Source organism: Papio anubis, chromosome 16 (assembly GCF_008728515.1).
Source record: "Papio anubis isolate 15944 chromosome 16, Panubis1.0, whole genome shotgun sequence".
In the NCBI taxonomy this organism is placed as follows: Eukaryota; Metazoa; Chordata; class Mammalia; order Primates; family Cercopithecidae; genus Papio; species Papio anubis.
Window position 1 is genome coordinate 49,284,860 of NC_044991.1, and position 20,266 is coordinate 49,305,125.

General features: G+C 36.8%; 1 protein-coding gene across 12 annotated transcripts in view; it reads right to left on the reverse strand.

The window, feature by feature from the left end:
* PLCB4 (phospholipase C beta 4) overlaps window positions 1-20,266 on the reverse strand; it is a 419,746-nt gene that overhangs the window by 380,132 nt on the left and 19,348 nt on the right. For 7 of the 12 annotated variants that reach the window (XM_021921227.1, XM_021921224.1, XM_021921225.1 and 4 more), the window contains exon 2: window positions 11,975-12,029. The exons of 3 other annotated variants lie outside the window; for them this stretch is intronic. The gene's annotated coding sequence lies outside the window, so the exon portion shown is untranslated. Of the gene's footprint in view, window positions 1-11,974; window positions 12,030-16,226; window positions 18,968-20,266 lie in introns of those variants that run through there. 2 more of the 12 variants (XM_009216539.4, XM_017945007.3) reach the window with 2 other exon arrangements.

A 20,266-nucleotide genomic window follows, 5' to 3' on the forward strand; every position in this document is an offset into this window, starting at 1 on the left:
GGCAGCTGCATCTGGATTAACCAGCTTATATTTAAATTAAACTATCTGACACAACATGTAAAATTGTCTTTCAGTAATTTTAATTCATTTTTCTTTCTTTTTTGGCTGCTATATCCAATTTTAATGGTAGGGAATATATTTGGCATTCTTAAAAAAAAAGAAGAACTTGTTCCTTTTGAATTCTTAATAATAGTTAGTATTATCATCATCATCATTTCCATGCTTCATAATTCATACCTCTGCAAGGAATTCAAGCTGACATGTTATGTTGATCCAACTTTTGCACCAGCCTCCTGTTCAGTCAAATCTCAGTCCTCATTTTCTTTGACAGCCCCTCTGATTAATCCTCCCTCCTTGAAACACTCAGCAGGTGGCTTCTAAGACACCATATGCCCTTGGTTTTCCTCCTACTTCATTAGCTCACTCTTATCCCTAATCTCTAACACTGATTCTTCCCTATCTCCCGCCCTCTAAATGCCCTTAGACTCAGTCCTCTGAGTCTTGTCTTTGCTTCTTGTCCACATTCACTTTTCTAGTGACTTCATCCAGACTCACAACTCCCACATTTAAACATCTTCAGCCTAGTCCCATCTGAATTCCAGACTCTTAATATCCAACTAACTCCTGGTTCTATCTTCATTTTGGACACCTAATGGGAATCACAATTTTACATATCCAAAACCAACTCCTGATCTTCTCCATTCAAGCCTCTCATAATGCAGTCTTCTTCATTCTAGCAAATAGCACTTCCATCTTTTCAATTGCCCAGGGACAAACCCTGGAATCCCCTTTACCACCTCTTCCTTCCTCATACCTTACATGGAATCCATGATCAAATCCTACTGATTCCATCTTCAAAAGAGATTGAGAGCCTGACCTCTTCAAACCACCTCCATCTCTCCAAACCTTGTTCAAATTAATATCCCCCAATCTCCCCTGATTACACAGGAACATAACCTCCTGATTCTCCTTCTTCTGGATGTGCTCTCTCACAGTGTATTCTGAACTCAGCAGCCAACGTGAGCCTTCTCAAAAGTAACATCCCATTGTTCTCAGGTCCCAATTCTCCAAAGGCTCCCTAGTCCATTTAGAGCAGGAGTCGAAGTCTGCACAGAGGCCTGTAAGACCCTCCTCCCTACACCACCCTCCTGCCCAATCTCCCAGCACTCTCCCCGTGTTCAAGCTGGGGCCTCCTTGCTCTTCTTCAGAAAGAGCAGGCTCACCTCTGCCTTACGGCATTTGCATTTGCTACCTCCCACCCCCAACAGCCTGAGGAGGTCGCCCCCCCAGATGACGTGTAGTCCTTCCTTAGCAACTTAGGGCCTTGACCCAAATACCACCATCTCAGGTGGGGATGGGGGGAGGGGGGCTTCCCTATTCATCTTTTCTAAAATGGCAACACATCCTATGCTCCCTATTCCCCCTTTTCTCTGTAATGATTATCAGTAACTATATGCTAAAATTTTGACTGTTGGTTGTTACTTCTTCCCCACTAGAATCTAAGCTGCAAGCTGAGTTTTTTACGTTTTTAAAGCACTTCTGAAGCCCCAGCACCTAGAACAGTACCACACCAGCGGTGAGAGTATAATCCATAATTGTTGAACAAGTAAATAAATGCTCCACTATAACCTGGTTTTTCTTCACAAAAGGTCATGATAATCTTCCCACATAAACGCACAACTACTCGAAGGGGCAGGGACAAGATCGGCCATAACTTGGTAACAGTTGAAGCTGGGTGATGGTCATATGGAGATGGTTTCGGCATTCATCCTACTTTTGTGTACATTTGAAATTTTCTATAATACAAAATGAATATACATTTGCTTAATTATTTAATGACCACATAGTATTCCACAGTCTGACTCTACCATAACTATTTAACCATTTACCCTACTGGAGGATATTTAGATTTCATCTTTTTCTCTATCACCAAAGACGCTAGGATAAATAATCTTACACAACTATCCAATTTGCCTTACAACAAATTCCTAGAAATAGAAGGGTTTGCACATTTAAAATCTTATACATACTACCAATCTTCCCTTCACAAAGTCTGACCCAGTTTATGTTCCCATTGGCACATTAAAGGAGTGGTCCATAGAATGGTGCTAGACCGCAAAATGTTCCTGACTGGTCCACTTAAATAGGCCCAGAAATTGAGAGTAAACATTTAGAAACATTCAGTGCAATTTGAGAGAGTTAATTTTATGTCTGATGAACATTCTGTGTGTGTGTTTGTGTGTGTGTGTGTGTGTGTGTGTGAGATATTTGATGTTTTATTCTGAATATCTGTGATTTTTGTTTTCTGGCTACTTATTTTTACTGTACATTACAAGCATATCTGTCAAAAACAGACTGGGAAAATATGGCCCTTCAGTGCAGTTTGAAAAAATAACTATACTGTTTGCCCACAGCATCATCAATTATGAACTTTTTGCTTATTTTTGTTTGTCATTTTAGTTACTGAGAAATATAGGATGGTGCAAAAGTAATTGCAGTTTTTGCCGTTACTTTTGATGCAAAAAAACACAATTACTTTTGTACCAACCTAATAATATACCACTGTTGGTTTAAATTGCACTTTTGACTGCTGACAGATTTGATCATCTTTTTATATGTTTGATGGCCCCATATTCATTGTTTTATGAATTGCCTATTTACTCCACGACTTTATTAAATGTTCACTTTGCTGATAAGATTGTAAGAATTTATTTTAAAAGCTCTTTGTACTTTAGGAATATCAGCCTTTGTTGATCATATTGTTTGTAAATATCTTTCCAGTATATGGTCTGTCCTTCAAACAAGTTGAGATGGTCGCCAACATGTTGAAAAATAAAGATGTAAAACATATGTATATGTAGTCACATTTTAAAATTCTTTCCTTCATGGTTCCTACTTAGAGATGCCTTCCCCACATACACATAAATTGTAAAAATATTATCCATAGATTTTTATCATACATTTATAGTTTATCTTGTTATATATATAATTTGATCCCTAGAATTATTTCTACATTAGCAGTGTGGTAGAGAGCCTGTTGGTAATACTTTTTATTGAGTAATTAATCTTTTTCCTACCAATCTGAAACACCAACCTTATCATATACTAAATTATCATACATGGGTATGTAAAACAAGTTCTTTAATATTTTACTCATTGATGTATCCCTGTATCAATACCATTGTCCAATCATCATTGACTTAAAATATTCTTTAATATCTAAGATGGCAAGTGCCCCTCATAAATATTTCTTGTAATTCTGAGAGTATTAATAGGTTCATTCTTCCAGATGCAGTTTGGAATTATTTTGTCAAGTTCCCTATTTTTACAGAAATTGTACTGAGTGTACACTTCAATTGAACAAATCTGGTATTTTGTATTACTATACTGAATCTGGCTTTCCAAGAACAAAGAATCTCTCTCCACTAATATGAAACTCATTTTATGTCCTACAATTCAGTTTTGTAGCTTTCCTTACTTAGTTCCTACTCTACATTTCTAGGAAAGTCATTCCCAACTTTTGTATGGTTGTACTGTTATTTTAGGTATGATCTCTTTTTAAAAATATTGTCTAATATTTATGCTTGGTAATTAAATCATCAATTTTTCTTTAGCTTGTGGCTAACCAGCAATTTTAATCAATAATCATAGTACTTCTAAGAGCTTTTTAGGTGAGTCTAAACATACTCTGTTAATTTCATTCATATCTTCATTCACTCATTTTTTTAAAAATCAAGCACTTGTTACATACATCTCAAGATATCAGAGCAACTAAAGATTAATATTATATTTAAAAATGTGGATCCCCTCCAAGGAACATAAAATCTAGTAGAGTATATAAAATATACGTATATTATTGTACAAGACAGAAATTGGGAGGTCTTTAAAAGGGTATAGTTAAACTATATGATGAGAGATAATAGAAGGATATACTACAAAAGGATGGAGAGCTTAAGGAAGTCTTCACGTGAGTGGTGGCATTTATTCTGAGGACAGAATGTTAGGATGTGAAGAGATTAAAGGGATAATATTCTAGGAAGAGAGAAAAAAGTACAATCAAAGGCAAAAGAAGAAAAACCCAGATAAATTTGGGCTAAAGCACAGGGTATACTAAAGAAGGAATAGGGTAAACTAATAAATGGATTGTTCTGAATGCAAGATTAATTTTGTTCTTAGGTAGAAAATGGGGAGCTACAGGACAAACAGAGCTATGTTCTGGGAAACTGAATCTGAGGACAAGATGCAAATACTGGGCAATTTGGGGGTGAGAACGACTGAAGCAGAGAGAGTATGGTAATTTTAAAACATGGTGCCCAAATTATTTGACACTTCTCCAATCGAGAGGTAGGAGTCAGTATTCCCACTCCTTAAAGTTAGGCTTTGTTGCTGCTTGACTAATAATCCAGCAGAAGTGACACTAGACCAGTTCCCATGTCCAGACCTTAAGAAAATGACAACTTTAACTCCTATCTCTTGGAACACTGACTCTTGCAACTCAGCCACCATGCTATGAGGAAGACCAAGCAGTCCATTGAGAGGCCACAAGGTGATGACGGAAGCCCCTAGTTCTTAGCTCCCAGCCAACTGCTGGAATCAACTTGCCAGGCATGTAGGTGAATCATCTCACAAGTGGATCCTCTGGCATGCAGTCAAAATATCCCCAGCTGATGCCATAAGAGGCAGAGATGAGCTTTCTCCGCTAAACCCTGCCCTAACTGCAGATTTGTGATTGTTACTGTTTTAAGCACTTAGTTTTGGGGTGGTTTGTTGCACAGCAATAGCAACTGGGACAGAGACCAATTTAGAGGCTCTCATAATAGTGCATATCAATGAGACAAATGACTTAAAAGCAGCTGTGAGAATGGGGGAAATGGGTTAAGATGCCAGAATATTCTGAAGGTGCAATTAATAAATGGGAAAATTGCAGCCTAAAATTAAAATTATAATTTAGCCTCTTAGTTATTTCTCTGAATAAGAATTAACTAGATAGAAATAGTTATTTACTAATATTTTGGATGGGAAAGGGATTTTCTGGTACAAAGTAGTAAATGTGACAAAACTGGAAATACTCTAAAGATAGGCTTTGGGGATTTAACGTAGACCAATCACTCTCAAACTGTGTGCTCAAGACAAGTTCGGGGTTCCAAAAGATCAAAATTATTTCCATAATGATACTAATAAATTATTTTCCTTTTATTACTCTCACTCTCTGAAAGAGTTTTCCAGAGCCTTTATCATGTTCAGTATCTCAATAAACTACAGAAGCAAATAAGGGAATTCGCATATCTTTTATTAAGCAAGACTTTAAGAGATTTGCAAAAATATTAAATGGTGCCACTCTTCTTACCAAACATATATTGTTTGGAAAAATACAGTATTTCTTCATTTAAAAAATTCTTACTTACATTAACATGTAATGGGTTTATTATTGTTATCCAAAATAAGTATTTCTAAATGTCCCCATTTTACATTTTAATATAGCAAATAGTTACAATATAAGCTGCATGTTAAAAAGCTGTTTAGAACTCTGAACAATTCTTAAGAGTATAGAAGGGTCTTAGACCAAAAGGTTTGAGAAGCACTCCATACTAAGCACAGAGTATATGCCAATGTGTTAATATGTACAATGGCAGAGTAGACATGAAGAAGAACAAAGGTAGTAGGAGTGAGTATATGTGGTTCCTACAAGTCCTAGACTTAATTATCATCATTGCCTTCATAGCTTATGTGGAAGTGACAGCCATGCAACTATTTTACGCAAATTTTTTTGGTGTTCATAATAATCTTGCTGAATAGCACCTTTAAACCCCAGAGAATATGGCAGGAGAGATTATATCATCTGTCTCAGGTTACAAAGTGCTGATATTAATAATGTCTTATTTTTGCCCAAGCTATAGCCCCCCAAATACGCTCTGGCATTATTAAGAGGAAAAAGAAGGTATATTAAGTCAACAGAAATAAACTGTGAACATAAGTAGTTATTTATGTTTATTAAGCACTTTTCCCCTAAAGAACTAAAAACATTTCAAATATATCAGTATGCACAAAACCTCCATTAATAACCTTACAGGTATACAGTTGCTATTTCCATATTGTAGAAGAAGAAAATGTTATTAGTTAATACACAGTAAACTAAAAAGCAAAAACATTAAATCCCTAATTCTTCATCTCTGCCAAGCAATAATTTACATGTCATGCCAAAAGCAAAATGTATACCTCGAATCACCATATTTGCTGCTTTTAAATGAGTATCAAATGCTTTCTCCTTCTGTCATAATCTAAGATGATTTTGTATAATTGTTTCCCTCTTTCCATCTTCATTGGATGCCTCTGTTGCCTATATAGAACTATTAAGCCTGGGAAATGTTTTCTAATAAGGCCATCAATGATTTTCTATACATTTATGAAGCAAAATTAGTCACTGAACTTGAATTCTCAGTTACCACAATCTTTGCAGTGATCCAAAAGGATTAAAAACTCAATCAAAATTGCTGATTTACAGCCAGGTGCAGTGGCTCATGCCTGTAATCCTAGCAATTGGGGAGGCTGAGGCCGGCAGATCACCTGAGGTCAGGAGTTCGAGACCAGCCTGGCAAACATGGTGAAACCCTGTCTCTACTGAAAAATATTGAAAAATTAGCTGGGCATAGTGGCAGGCACCTAATCCCAGCTGAGGCTGAGGCAGGAGAATCACTTGAACCTGAGGGAGCAGAGGCTGGTGAGCCAAGATCAGCTACTCACTCCAACCCACACAGAGCAAAACCAGCCTCCCAAAAAAAAAAAAAAAAAAATGCTGATTTACAAAACTGGCAAATTGTTTTTACAATGAGGCACGAAGCTCTCCTCTAACTCTTAGACCAATCTGTAAGCAAAACTAGGCAATATGTAGGAAATGTATATAGGCCATAATCACATTCATGTATAAGCCATGCTACTACTCAATGCAAGAAGATGATTCCACATAATGGGCAACTGAAAAATGAAAAAATGTCAGCTAATACCTGATAAAAAGAAATGATGAGATTTACGTGGCTGAATGAGGATATACAACGGTAATGTCAGCTTCTGCAATGAACAAATCTGATAATATATAAAGAGTTAACATAATAGAAGTTTATTTCTCTCTCTTGCTCACATAATTTATACTCTATCTTTCATTGTTAGAGTTTGTTACTGGGAAAGACTGCAAATATGACTATTAAAGATTTTCTGTTCAGGAACATATGGATTCCTGAACAGGAATAGTGAGGAGCCATCCACAATGGAATGATTTAGACTCAGGTTCACTTAATCCCGTCTCTCACCATCCCCTCAGGCCTCCTAGTCATCTGCATCCAACCACAGGAAAGAGGACGATAGAGCCTGGGGTTCAAAGCCTTGTCCCAGATTTGCCCTACTGACTGTTCACATTGTGTTGGTAAGAACAAGTCGTGTAGCTCACCTACACACAACTGGAGGCTGCTTCACCAGTCTCTCTGGTTAGGCGGCTGCTTCACACAATACTTCTTCTCTATTGAGGGCTGAGCATAAGTTATGATGGACAGCAGGCAACCTCTGTCCCTGGGGTGATGGTTCCACTGCCAGGCAAGCCTCTGACCAATTATCATGAAATATGAAGAAATGAGCCACCAGAAACTTCACTTCACAGGTGGGCAGCCTACCCACGTAAAAATCACGCTTGGGATGAGGAATCCCTCAATGGGCGACACACCGTAGCATTCTACGGAGGAAGCTGTGGCACTGCTGAGATGATGCAGATGGTCACACAGCTGCTGTGTGCACGGAAGTGGGAATCAGTGCACAGGAGGAAGAGACAATATGCTTAAGAACTCAAAACATAACGTGCAACAATATGTGAGTCTATCTGTTCTGGAAAAGCAATAAAACAGGCATATCAGCCTAGCCAGTAGGAATCAGAAAGAGTGATTATTCACAGGCAACAGTTTTGATTACATTATGCATATAAGAAACAGAATTATAAACACAATTCTCTATCAAAAACAAAAAAATGGAGTCGCTCCATTACTAAACCCATGTGGGACGTTTGATATTCTGATATATGTATTCTTCCATTAAAGTATATTCCTTTCCATTAAACAAGTCAGCATATCTTCCTTGTGTTACACCTAAGTGGTTTCTTTTGATTTTTTTTTTTAATTTTCCTGTTATGAGGTTCGAGGTTACACTGAGCTACAGTCATGCCACTGCACTTCAGCCTGGGCAACAGAGCAAGACTCTGTCTCTAAAAAAGAATTAATAATAACAAATAAAATTAAATTGTTCTGTTATTATTCCATGTAAGGAGGATGTCCATTAGAACAGAGGAGACTAGTCTGGCTCCTTACACTCATGGGAAGGCTGTTTCCATTAGTATTGCTTTTGTTCCCAGTAAATGACTCTGTTTCACCTACTGCACTGATGGTGCTGGTCACCACAGGTGGCTCTGGACCTGCCACCATGGTGCTGCGTGCACCAGCGATGGGCAGAATTCCAAACCACTGCCTCTCTAAGCCACCTCTCCAGAGCCCCAGTCCCAGATGTGACAAACCTGAAGTCCCATGAGTGTGCCTACTTGCTGGCAGACATCAAGAAAAACACAAAAGTGGGCATTTCTGCTTGGGAAGTTAAAAGAAACAGCACTTTTATCCACTCAGCTTCACACAATAAGGAATGCCCCCAAATTCAGGAAAAGGATTCAGATGCCAGGTAGCCCAAATGGGGATAAATGTCTACTGTACACACAATAAATGTTAACTCAAACTGGCACATGGACCCCTGCTGCTTGTCAGGGGATATAGGCCATAACGAAAGGGAGGGGAGCTGGAAGATTATGGGGAAACAATTTTCTTTTCCACGCATTCACTAAGGACTACTGTCCATAAAAATCTCCCAGGATTTACAGGGCAAACCAGGCTTTGTCTTCTCCATTCAATGCCAGGACACCAGGGCAAAGCCCCTAGGAATAGCTTTGTGGTGGTGGTACTACTAGTGGCATAGAGCAGTCCTAGTGATGACAATTGTCCCCAGCACTGTCAAAAAAAAAAAAAAAACAACTTTCCGTGATGATGAGAATGTTCTATGTGCTGCCCTCTAGCCACATGTAGCTAATGAGCATGTAAATTGTGACTGGTGTAAATCATGAACTCAATTTTTAATTTTCTTAATTAAAATAACTAAATGTGGTTAAATTTAAATGACCACATGTGGCTACTAGCTTTCATACTGAAGAATACATCTAACCAGTCTAGCATACAACAAAAATGGACTGTTTAAACGTTTTTAGAAGGAAGTTCCTCCATTGCCCCAGTAACCTAATCTAATATCTAATAAAATAAACGTCTGAGTATTTCTTTCTTCTGACTGTTTAAAAACCTTCTGGCCCTGTCTTGCTCGAATCATGGATCCAATCTTAACATGATTCAGATACCTTCCCCAGGTTCTAGAGCAACAATTTTCAATTTCTTTGATTATGAGAACCCATGTTTAGTGTCAAAATGAATTGTTAGCCATTTATAAAAGTAGTATAAATGGTAGTAGTATAAAGTAGCTTTAATTTCTGTTGATTAAGAAAATACATTATAATAAAAAAGCTCCCCTTAATTCAGTAACATTTCATATTCATATACATTTCCTTATAGCAGGAGCAATAGAGTTTTAAAATAGTCATATATATATATACACACACACACACATATCATATATGACTATTTATTTAATACATGAGACATCCTTGGAATTAATTGCCACATACTCCAGGACTTCTACAATACTCAACAGCCTCCTGGGCTCTGTCACCCACACAGTTGAGAAGCCTTTTCAAGACTGGCTCCTAACTGTCTGGCTACCTTGCAAATATGTGAGTTTTTATTCCCAAGAGGGATTTTGGATTAATGTTGGATAAATGTGAAAAAGCAACTTTCCTAGTAGTTGAAAGTCAGATTTTTTCTATATATATCTGCTAGTGCAGATACATGATACAGATGATTTATGCTGCAGTTAAGTCCAATTATCATTCAAAGATGATCAAGGTTTAACAATTTGGATTTCCTAAAAGTGTATTTTCACAACTCAACATTTATATCACACTTATCAGCTCTTTTGCAGTCATCATTCTATCAAAAATTATCCTCGCTCTCTGTCTTTGATTAACCTATGTTTCTCTGTGTCATCTTTGAAGCCAATTTTTGAAGAAATAATCTGGGAAAAAAGAGCAAACATTTATTTAACTATTATACAGTCAATTCACTGCAATTAATCACATACAGCAGGTTTTTGAACTCTAATTTTGAAGCAAATTCTCAACAATCTCTCTGGTCTCTATAAGTTCACTCTGGTAGCACACTCTTATAGGGTTTATGTCCAAATGTCGAATGTACACGAGTGGTTCAATTTATCTTAAATGGGCCAAACATTACAACTCCGCTTCAACTCCTCTATTTTCAATTTGGAAATCAATGTATGTTTGTTCTCCACACTAGATTTCCAGTGATCTAATATGGACCATAATCTTCGCTTTTTGCTATCTAGAGGTGGGTGTTTTATAAGTAACATGTGAGCAACTGCTTGGTGAGCTCGGTCAGAGGAGAACCAAGCCATTCCCAGGGCAGAGATGGCCGGGAGCTAGCTGGATAGGTAATTAAAAGCTGGAGGTGGTGAATGGTCACTCTTGTGAGGTTGCAGAAGAATGAGGAAAGACACCATCAGCATCACAAATTTGTTATTATAATGAAATCAGGACAAACTGTTTCTACAGACTAACTTCTCAGCCCAGAAATGATCTAAGAGCTGAAATCTTACAGTCTGAGAGCAAACTGGAGGATAACATGAAAGGATAATGGCACGAGGTCAGATTTGACCACTGTGACCTTAAAACACCCCCCAAATCTCTGAGGCAGTCCTGTGGCTTGGGGTGACAGCCCCATGGGACCCACCACTCATGCTTAGCGGTTTCCCAGTGTCCACAGGCATTCCCCTGAACGCATGGCTCTCATCAGAACCAAGTCCCCAACTACACCTTTCAGAACAGGAGAGCCAGTCTGTATTTCAGAATAAAGAGTATGAGACAAAAACCAAAAAAAAAAAGGCCAGGTACTGTGGCTCACGCCTGTAATCCCAGCACTTTGGGAGGCCAGGGTAGGCAAATCACTTGAGATCAGGAGTTCGAGATTAGCCTGGCCAACATGGCGAAATCCCATCTCTATTAGAAATACAAAAATTAGCTGGGCGTGGTGGCAGGCACCTATAGTCCCACCTACTCAGGAGGCTAAGGCAGGAGAATCCCTTGAACCCAAGAGGCAGAGGTTTCAGTGAGCCGAGATCACACCACTGCATTCCAGACTGGGTGACAAAGCGAGACTCTGCCTCAGAAAAGAAAAAAAAGAAAGCCAAAGTGGCTCCTAGGCTAGTATGAGTTCACTCCATGAAATGTGGAAACCTCTTGCAGGCTCTGTATGGATTACAAAAAGACACCATATACCCAAAAATGCCCCCAACCTTATTACAGCTGACAAAGTATCAAGCAAATCACAATCCACACTCTGAAAAAGAAATCTCACACTACAAAATGAAAGATACCACATTTTTTACTGGCCACAGACCATTTTACACTTCCAAACTCTCTGGGTTTCCTAGAAAGATGTCACCCACTGAAAAAGACAGGAACACATTTCATCAAGAGGAGCTGAAATAAATTTATTGCAATAAAAAATGGATCTGCTGAGAAGCATTCACTTATTATACATCACATACATTGACTGCTGTAGACATCAACTATCGTCCCAAAATAGTCATTCTTTTAAAAGACTGGCAAACTTAAATATTGAATTTAGAAAGATGAATCTGAGGTTTTAATTCAATTCGCAATGGCAGGTGTTAGTGGCATAAAAAAACTGCTTCTCAATTAAATCATCTGGGTTGTAATTTATTCAAGATAAAAATTTTTTTAAGTCACAAATTAAAAAGCACATACACCTACCTTTTTAAGGGAGATCACATTTCAGGATTCTGTATCAGAGAGAAACCTTCTTTTCCTGTGAAGAAAAAATAGAAGAAAAACTATCTACTAGTCACAATAAATAGCAAATGTGAATTTTTAAGACCAGCCTATAATCTTATCATGTTGTGTTTCATTTGTAATATTAAACAAATGGAAATATTTAAATTAGACTTGAAATATTTCTTCATTTCTATCTACATAAAACATTTTACAGATTTTAATTCCAATGATTTGCTTTTTAAAGAACAAAATGGATAAAATAAAATCGAAAATGGACAAAAATAAATGAAAATTGCTCAAAACTAGAATTAAAGTATTTACTTCACATCTATCCCAATGACATATTTTCAAACATTCTGTTTAATTCTATAAAATAAATGTATAAACAAAGAAGGAAATACATAAAACTCCTCTCTTGTTTCAGCTTTTCCAGTGGGAAAATGAGGTCAAAAGGTTGTGGTGGGCTGTGCAGGTAACACAAGGTAACAGAACTATAAGCTGCTACCTCTTTCTATTGATTTTTTATTGTCCAAGCCAATAAACTATATTTATGAGCTCGATTTTTCTTAGCTAAGACTTTTAGATTACAAAAAACTATATAAAAATGCAAATAAAAACAGGATACCTCTGATTTTATTTTACATGTATTACTTTCAATAAACAATTGACACAGAAACCTACCAGTCACTAATAAATACTAAATATGACTTTTCAAAATCACTTATTAACATAAATTATTTTCGCTTTACATATTCAAGCCAAAATAAGAAAGTAAATGGTTTTGTTTAATATAAGTCAATCATCCACTACTATAAATCGTTTCCAGTCAAATCTAATTAAAATGACCAATAGGATAAAGTTCACAAGAACGTAATTCTGACTCTGACCATGACGTACATTTGCTTCCATCTGTAATTTAACTTCCATTAAGGATAATGATATATAGATTCAGAAACAATGACCAGGATTCTGACCCAAAAGAGCTCCAAAGATTTGAAATTACTGCCAATGCATAAATTCAAGGAGACCACAGTCCAGAGGAGTCCCTCTCCCCAAATGAGAACTCCTCCATTAGCTTGTGTTTGCTTCACTTCAGAATAAAAGTCCTTTTTAAACTTTAAATAAGAAATTCTCACAACGTCCTATGGAAAGGATCGTGAACCGTGCAACCACCTCCATGTCTGCAAATAGCCAAGGTGAGTCCCATTCTTCGTGGCCAAGCTTAGCTAGCTGCAGAACCTCTTTCCTTCAAAGCAACGCCAATGCCCCAGGTGGACTCCCCAGTGTAAGCCAGCATCTGGGGCCTTTCCTCTCTTGCTCTTCACCACTTCATATGTCAGCCAGCATTACTTTGGTCCCCTTCACTGCCAATATAGTATAGTGACGGTAACAGCTGCCTTTTCTATTTTCTGAAACTACAGTTGCAGGTAAGCTCTGCTAACAAAAGAAAGCCAAGATAGCTAAGAAAGCCACGATGGATCAATGATCAATATGGACACATGGGTCACTGCACGTATGCTAAGCCAAATCATAATCTATGACCTAGTAACAACTGGGGTGGGGCCACTTACAGATCTTCAGTTCATAACTGACCAACCAGAAATAATATATCTATTTTTGCTTCAAATATGGATTTGTTTCAAAACAATCCAGTTGGGGTCACTGATGGGGAGGAATAATGGATGAAATGAAACTGGCTATGAGTTTGTTATAGTGTAATGATGGATATATGAAGCTTCACTTTGATATTCACTGTATTTTTATGTATATTCAAAGTGTTCCATAATAAAAGGTTTTTAAAATTTTCATTCGATGGAAATTATTTATGAAAATACAGAGAGAAATGCACAGATCATAAATATCACAATCTTTCTGTTTTTCAAATACTCTCTTACACACACACAAAAAAGAAATATTTTAGGCAAAAATTTTAAAAATCAAATATCACACTAGGAAAAATGAAAAGCTTACGGGTATGGTTTAAAAAAATCATAAAAATGGCTTTGAATATTTATTTCAATATTCCAAAGCCAAATAACACATATATATTTAGCTGCAATAAATCTTCTGTTTTTTTTCTTTATTTTAGGTATCCTGCTTTGAATTAAGTAACATCAACATAGGAACACTGGTTATCTCATGCTTGTCAGAAATTGTAGGTAGTTAAATACACCTTTGATTAAGGTAATCGGAGAAATGAATAACATACCATTAGTATCAATGTGATGTTTCATCAACAAAAGTCTTCCTAATTCCAAGATCCAAGAGGGAACAATTTTTTTAAAAATCCTTTATTCGTGGCAAAGATTTGGGGCAACACATATAAGTTATCAGATTTGCTACCTGCTTATCCTAGCTGAGTGATCTGTCACTGCGAAACAGCCAAAAGATGGGCACTTTATGGATTATACCACTCAATTTGACTAAAATTTGAAAGAGCCAAAAAGGGGCCATATGACGCTAAAGCTGAGCTTTCACAACAAGCAGAGAAAGTCACACACAAGTAAAATCATCCTCACAGCCTAGGAATTTGACTTCCTGACCCCGCTAGACACCACTACCGGAAACCTGACCCTAGACATAAAATAAAAAGCAGGATTTATGTCATGGTTTGGGGGAAGACCATGTGTAAAGCTGTGCCAAGCCCACATCAAAGATAAACCAGGTGCAAGAAGAACCTCACATTCTCTCTGAACAGAAAACACACCGAGACCCAACACTGAATCCTAACGTGAGATGTGATGATTAAAAACAAGAAAATAAAAAACATAGTTCATGGTCTTCTATTTTCTTTTGCAAGCTTTCCTGGCCTAAAACAATCTGTTTCCTTTCCAATAAAGAAACAATGCCAAACTCTGAAAGGGAAATTTGTCTGACTTAATGGATAAGCATATAAAAGCTGGAAAAGGGAGTATTATGGGAAAACCAGAACAACTCAGCCTCAGGAGGCAGGCTTCCAAATTTATCGGTAAAAGGACTGAGGGTCAGAGGAGGGAGGGTAGGGGTAATAATTATGAACGAGTTACATGACGGAGGTCAGCTAAACAAAATTCAGTTGTTTTCAATTTGAAAATCACAGTTCTAGCCATTTACTACATGAGCTAAGAGAAACATCCATTAGCTCACATCCATACTTAGATATTTTACATTCATGCAGCCACAATATGAGGACTAGTTTTATTAAATTTGCAATGGTATATCCTAAGGCCTTATGTATTTAATAAATACGTGTCAAATAAGTGAATGAATGAAGTAGCATCTAATACTTACCAAATCATAAAATCTAAAACTAAGCTAGTAGATGTGACAAAAACAAAATTCCCAGGTACGGTGGCTCTAGCTATTTGTTTAGCCAACATTTATAGTGTTAGGAGTCAATATACTACACTAAAATGATTTGCTTTCCCAGATACTAAGGCAGCTAGGGATAGACACATGACACAGTTTTGACCTATGAGATACAGGAGAGAGAGCTCTGAGAAAGTTCATTCTCATGATGTAAACAAGTCCCAATCCCTCATTCCTGAAAATAGCTCCTGGGTGGTGCAGAGCCATCTCACACCTATGAAGACAAATGCTAAATGATAAGGAGTGGAGAGAAAGAAGGAACCTCATTTCCTGATGGCACTGCTGAGATGCCACATCTGCCCCAAATGCTTAGATTCCTAAGCCTGCATTTCTCTTAAACTTCTGTGAGTTTAGGCTGCTGTTTTCTATCACTCGCAGCCAAAAATATTCTAATATACACCAGCAATAACTTATTTTCCCCCTTCTGTATCCTCAGAAGCTGCTCCTATTTTAACTAACCGCGATGCACCCTATAACTATTCAGTAACAGATACATCACCATTGCAGTGGAAACCTCATCAACAGTTTCCATTTGTCAACACTGAGGATGTCTCACCCAGCAGGCTCACCAGCAGGCTTCAGGGAGAATCAAAAAAACATCAGAAACAACAAGGCACATCACTCTACCAAGCCACACTGTGCTTTTCTAAGGACCATTACATTCTGATATTAACAATGCAAAAGAGAATGATAACAATGCAAAAGAGAATGGTGACAAAAAAGACAGCAATGCTATTCCAACGACCAAAGAAATGAAGAATCTTCTAAGTTAAGGCAGTCTTAACCTGTCTCACAAAGAAAAGTAAATATTTAGGGGCATGGCTAGATTAAACACCAGAAATGGAACATCACTAAAAAACAGAAAACAAGAACATGAACATACCTCTTGAGGGCTGAAGAGCTGACCTGATTCAAATGCTGCTACTCTGCTTTATAGGGCCTCAGAAATGCACCTTCTGTGGAACTTAAAATTCTACAGTAACTTCTCTTATCTGTGGATCTCTCTTGATAAACATAAACTCCTAGACCTCAGGAAGCAAGCCTGTAACAAGTATTGACAAATGCTGAATGAATGAAGAAGCAAAACTATATAGAGATTACTTTTCCGAGAGACTTTATGAAAAGCATGCAGTCCTCAAAAAGAAAAAAAAAATCTAGAAATATAATAATGAGTCGAATTGTGTATTTAATGGTCAAATGTCTGTAGAAAGAAAAGAACAGAACTACAACTAAGAGGTAGCTATTATTGTATAAACCAGGTGAGGTGTTAGGCACTTTGCATCTGGTATTTCATGCAGTCTTCACCGCTCCCCAGTTAGGCACGAGTCTCTCCTCTTTCACATGAGGACAAGTTCAGAGGGAGCTTTGGAGCTCACCTGAGGTCACATTTCTAGCAAAAGACAGACTGGATATTCAAACCTAGGAAGGTCAGAACCTAGGAAGGTCAGCTCTCACGTTTCTGCTATACAATGCTGCTTCTCACTTTTGTCCTTATGAAAATATTATTTATAAACTGCATACCTACATTAGCTGAGGGAACATTCAAAGGGACCTTCAGTCTGTGGCCAAAAACTAAGCAAGGTGAGGCTCCATCATAACCTCAAGCACAATTACTATGTGCCCATATCATAAACCAGATGTGGTTCCGCATGACCCAGATAGTGACTTTCTCTAGCTCATTTTACAGCTGTAAAGACTTACAAAGGCTCTACATACCTATGGCATGTGTTATTTTAAAAGCTACCGTGTACTTGCATGACCTAGAAATGATAAAAAGAAACCTATGAGTCAACAGCATTAGTTTCTCTCAGAAATCAGCCCTCTCCCATGTATGGTACAAACATCCCAGCTCTCCTGTCACAGTTACAGAACATGTGGCACCAAGACCCTGGGGACCCTGGTCTCTGGGGACGCTTACAAATAAAACCCACTGTGTCTATGAATGCAACATATCGAATTGATTGAAGCAGTTTAAAATAATGAATTCGTCTGAACCAAAAAGAGAAACAACTCTACCGTTGAAAGAAAAAAAAATCGAATGTATATTGCAATAGGCTCCTAACACTTTGCATTGAATAAATACTACCTCTTTGAAGTTGATGAAAACCTCTGTGAAAATATTTATCCAGTAAACATCTCAGTGAAATAAACTGTGATGACTCCAAAGAAGCCGAATTTAACAACTTTATAAATTCTCATGGAGAAGAAATAGAATCACCACCCTCGAAACATTTGGTAATTATTTATACACAATATGCGCACAGTCTGTGATGAACGTGCAGAGATGCAAAAGTTACTGCAGTGTATTAGCTGAAACATGAGCTTCTTTACTCTGCCATTTCAGGTTAACTTTTCCAGCAATTTTTTAGTAACACAGAGTATTCTGCAAGTCCTCACTTCTACCACGGAAGCTATCTAATACCCATTTGAAGAAAAAAAAAAAAAACCACACTAAAAATGTGTTAGAAGCCAAACTTATTTTGGGATAGTTATCGGGTGACAAAGCATGCTTCCATTTTTTTCTCCCCCTTTCTATTAGTTAATTATCTATTATTTTAAGATTTGCCATACACATATATTTGAAAAAAATATGATTTAGTAAAAGGATGTTGGGTCTTTTCCCAAACAATGGCTCGATTCTCTTTGGAAAGATAAACAAAGCCTCCTTTTTGTTTCAGTAATCTATCATTTCAATACTTTTCCATGACACAGACACAGGCGCGCGCACACACACACACACACACACAAATAGTATTCTCAATTAAATAACACTATAACACACAGTTTTTCTCCTATACAGCTATTTTTCAATGTGTTCAATGTTCACCAAAGGCCAATGATTTCAAAAAACAGGTTTCATAACAAAAGAAATGGGAAGAAGATACTTTCACAAAGACACTATCAGACCATAGTCCAAAAAGAACTCTGCATACAACTTCTTTGAAAATCTCTGCTCCAAAACTTCAAGCTTTCTAGTAAATTAGGACTCCTTTATGAATGCTTACCTTGCTTAAAGTATACCTTGAAAAGGAGGAAAAAAGCATCTCCCTTGCATTTAACCCCACCATCATACTGACACTGCCCATTTAGAAAATGAAATATTGAGGTCCACATTAACTGCTATAAGCAATTCCAGGGTTAGAACTAAAAACGGGATTAAGTGTGAAAATACTTCCTTATTCACCAGTTAACTTAATTTCTTTCTCCACATCTTAAAGTAATTCCTAACAACTGACAAAGGCTCCAAATATTATACAAATATCTGGTCTACAAATAAAGTTTTAGGAGTTATATTAAGCAGATGTCTGATGATATTGGACACAATCTTAGAACTACTTCCTACATACAAAGTCTAGCCATGAAAGGAATTATTGGTTTTAAACAGAAAATTAAATGAGCTAATTAAATATAGATCAAAGGAAGTTCTACCATGAAAAGACTAATTTTTGTCACTCATGGAAAAAAATGTATCAATAAACAAAAAGTAATCTGGTGTTTCTTGTTCTGGCCTATCTTGGTTACCACCTATTATAATGAGATTAAAGGTAGTTTTGCCTTCTTCCCTTCTTCTTTATGCTTTTAAGTTATTTTCCAATATTTTTAAATTAATCACATATTACTTTTATAAGTAACAAAGTTATTTTTAAAAATCTTAGACACTACTGAGATATAATCTCCTTTTAATTAGGGTAAAGCACATGTTAATATGTTTTTAAATATATTGATAATTAGTCAAAATTAAATTTATAACTTTAAAATAACTTCTTATCATATCGTCACCTATAAATTCTGGCACAAAACCACATTAAATCTTTTAAGGTTATTTTGTACTTTGAAATAAGCTAACTAATGAACTGATACATACATTTCATATTCATCTATTTCTGCTCCAAAAATTAGGGAAAATTACCTGTTTCTTGTTCCAAACCATTCTCCTTTATCTGTGCTATTTATTATTTGCCAACTCTTCAAGTATATTTTTATATTTTATATGTTATATGACATCATTATGTCATTTCTTTCTCTGACAGTTATATTAGTACAATAAAATACATATTTATATGTCTGTGTATATATGCAGAAGTATATATACATTCCTCAATAAAAGTACACATATATTTACATATATATACACATTTATGAATATACCTATATGATCTGTACTGTTTAGAGATTTCCAGCAGAAGTGCCTGTCAATCCAGTTTCAGGTTTTATATACCTAGGCCAACCTGACCAACTAGTTTGACAAAGTTAACAGTAGTTTTGAATTCTATTTTTTTCCACTTAAGTGACCCATTGTTTAACCAAATCAGTAAAGAATTTTGCAGATTAGTAACCTCATTCCTCTTATTATACTGGTCACCCTTACCTTCCCCAGAGACCAATATCCTGCAATCACCATGACTTGATTCATTAAGCATTTATTTGGTACTTAGTATTTCTCATTACATGAAGGGAGAAGCTTACAGAGTGTGGCAGTTCACAAATTATAAATGTAGCTGAAGGTTTAACACTTAACTGTGCATCCTGCTATTAAGCCAGTAATCTCCAAATTCTTCTAATGATGAGAATGGGAATTAATGTTTCAATTTTCTGCTAACGTTTCAGTGCCAAAGGTGATATGATGAGGTCCTTGTATATGTCCATAGGACTTGCTACACATGGCCAAGCCAGTCCAAAGGTCACCTCCAGAGTCTATGTATGAGAAAAATTGCACTGCAGCAATCTCTTCAAAGAAAATTCAACAGTTCCCTTTCCTTCTCTCTCTAACACCTCGTAAGAAAGGCAGAAAAAGAAAAGAAAAGAAAAGCCATAATAAATTGAGTCTATCTGCAATGACAGAGGCTGATATTCTATTCCCTGCCTGGATGCCTGCTTCAGTGCAGAAACCATAGCATATGTATCAGGTTGGCTGGTTGATGC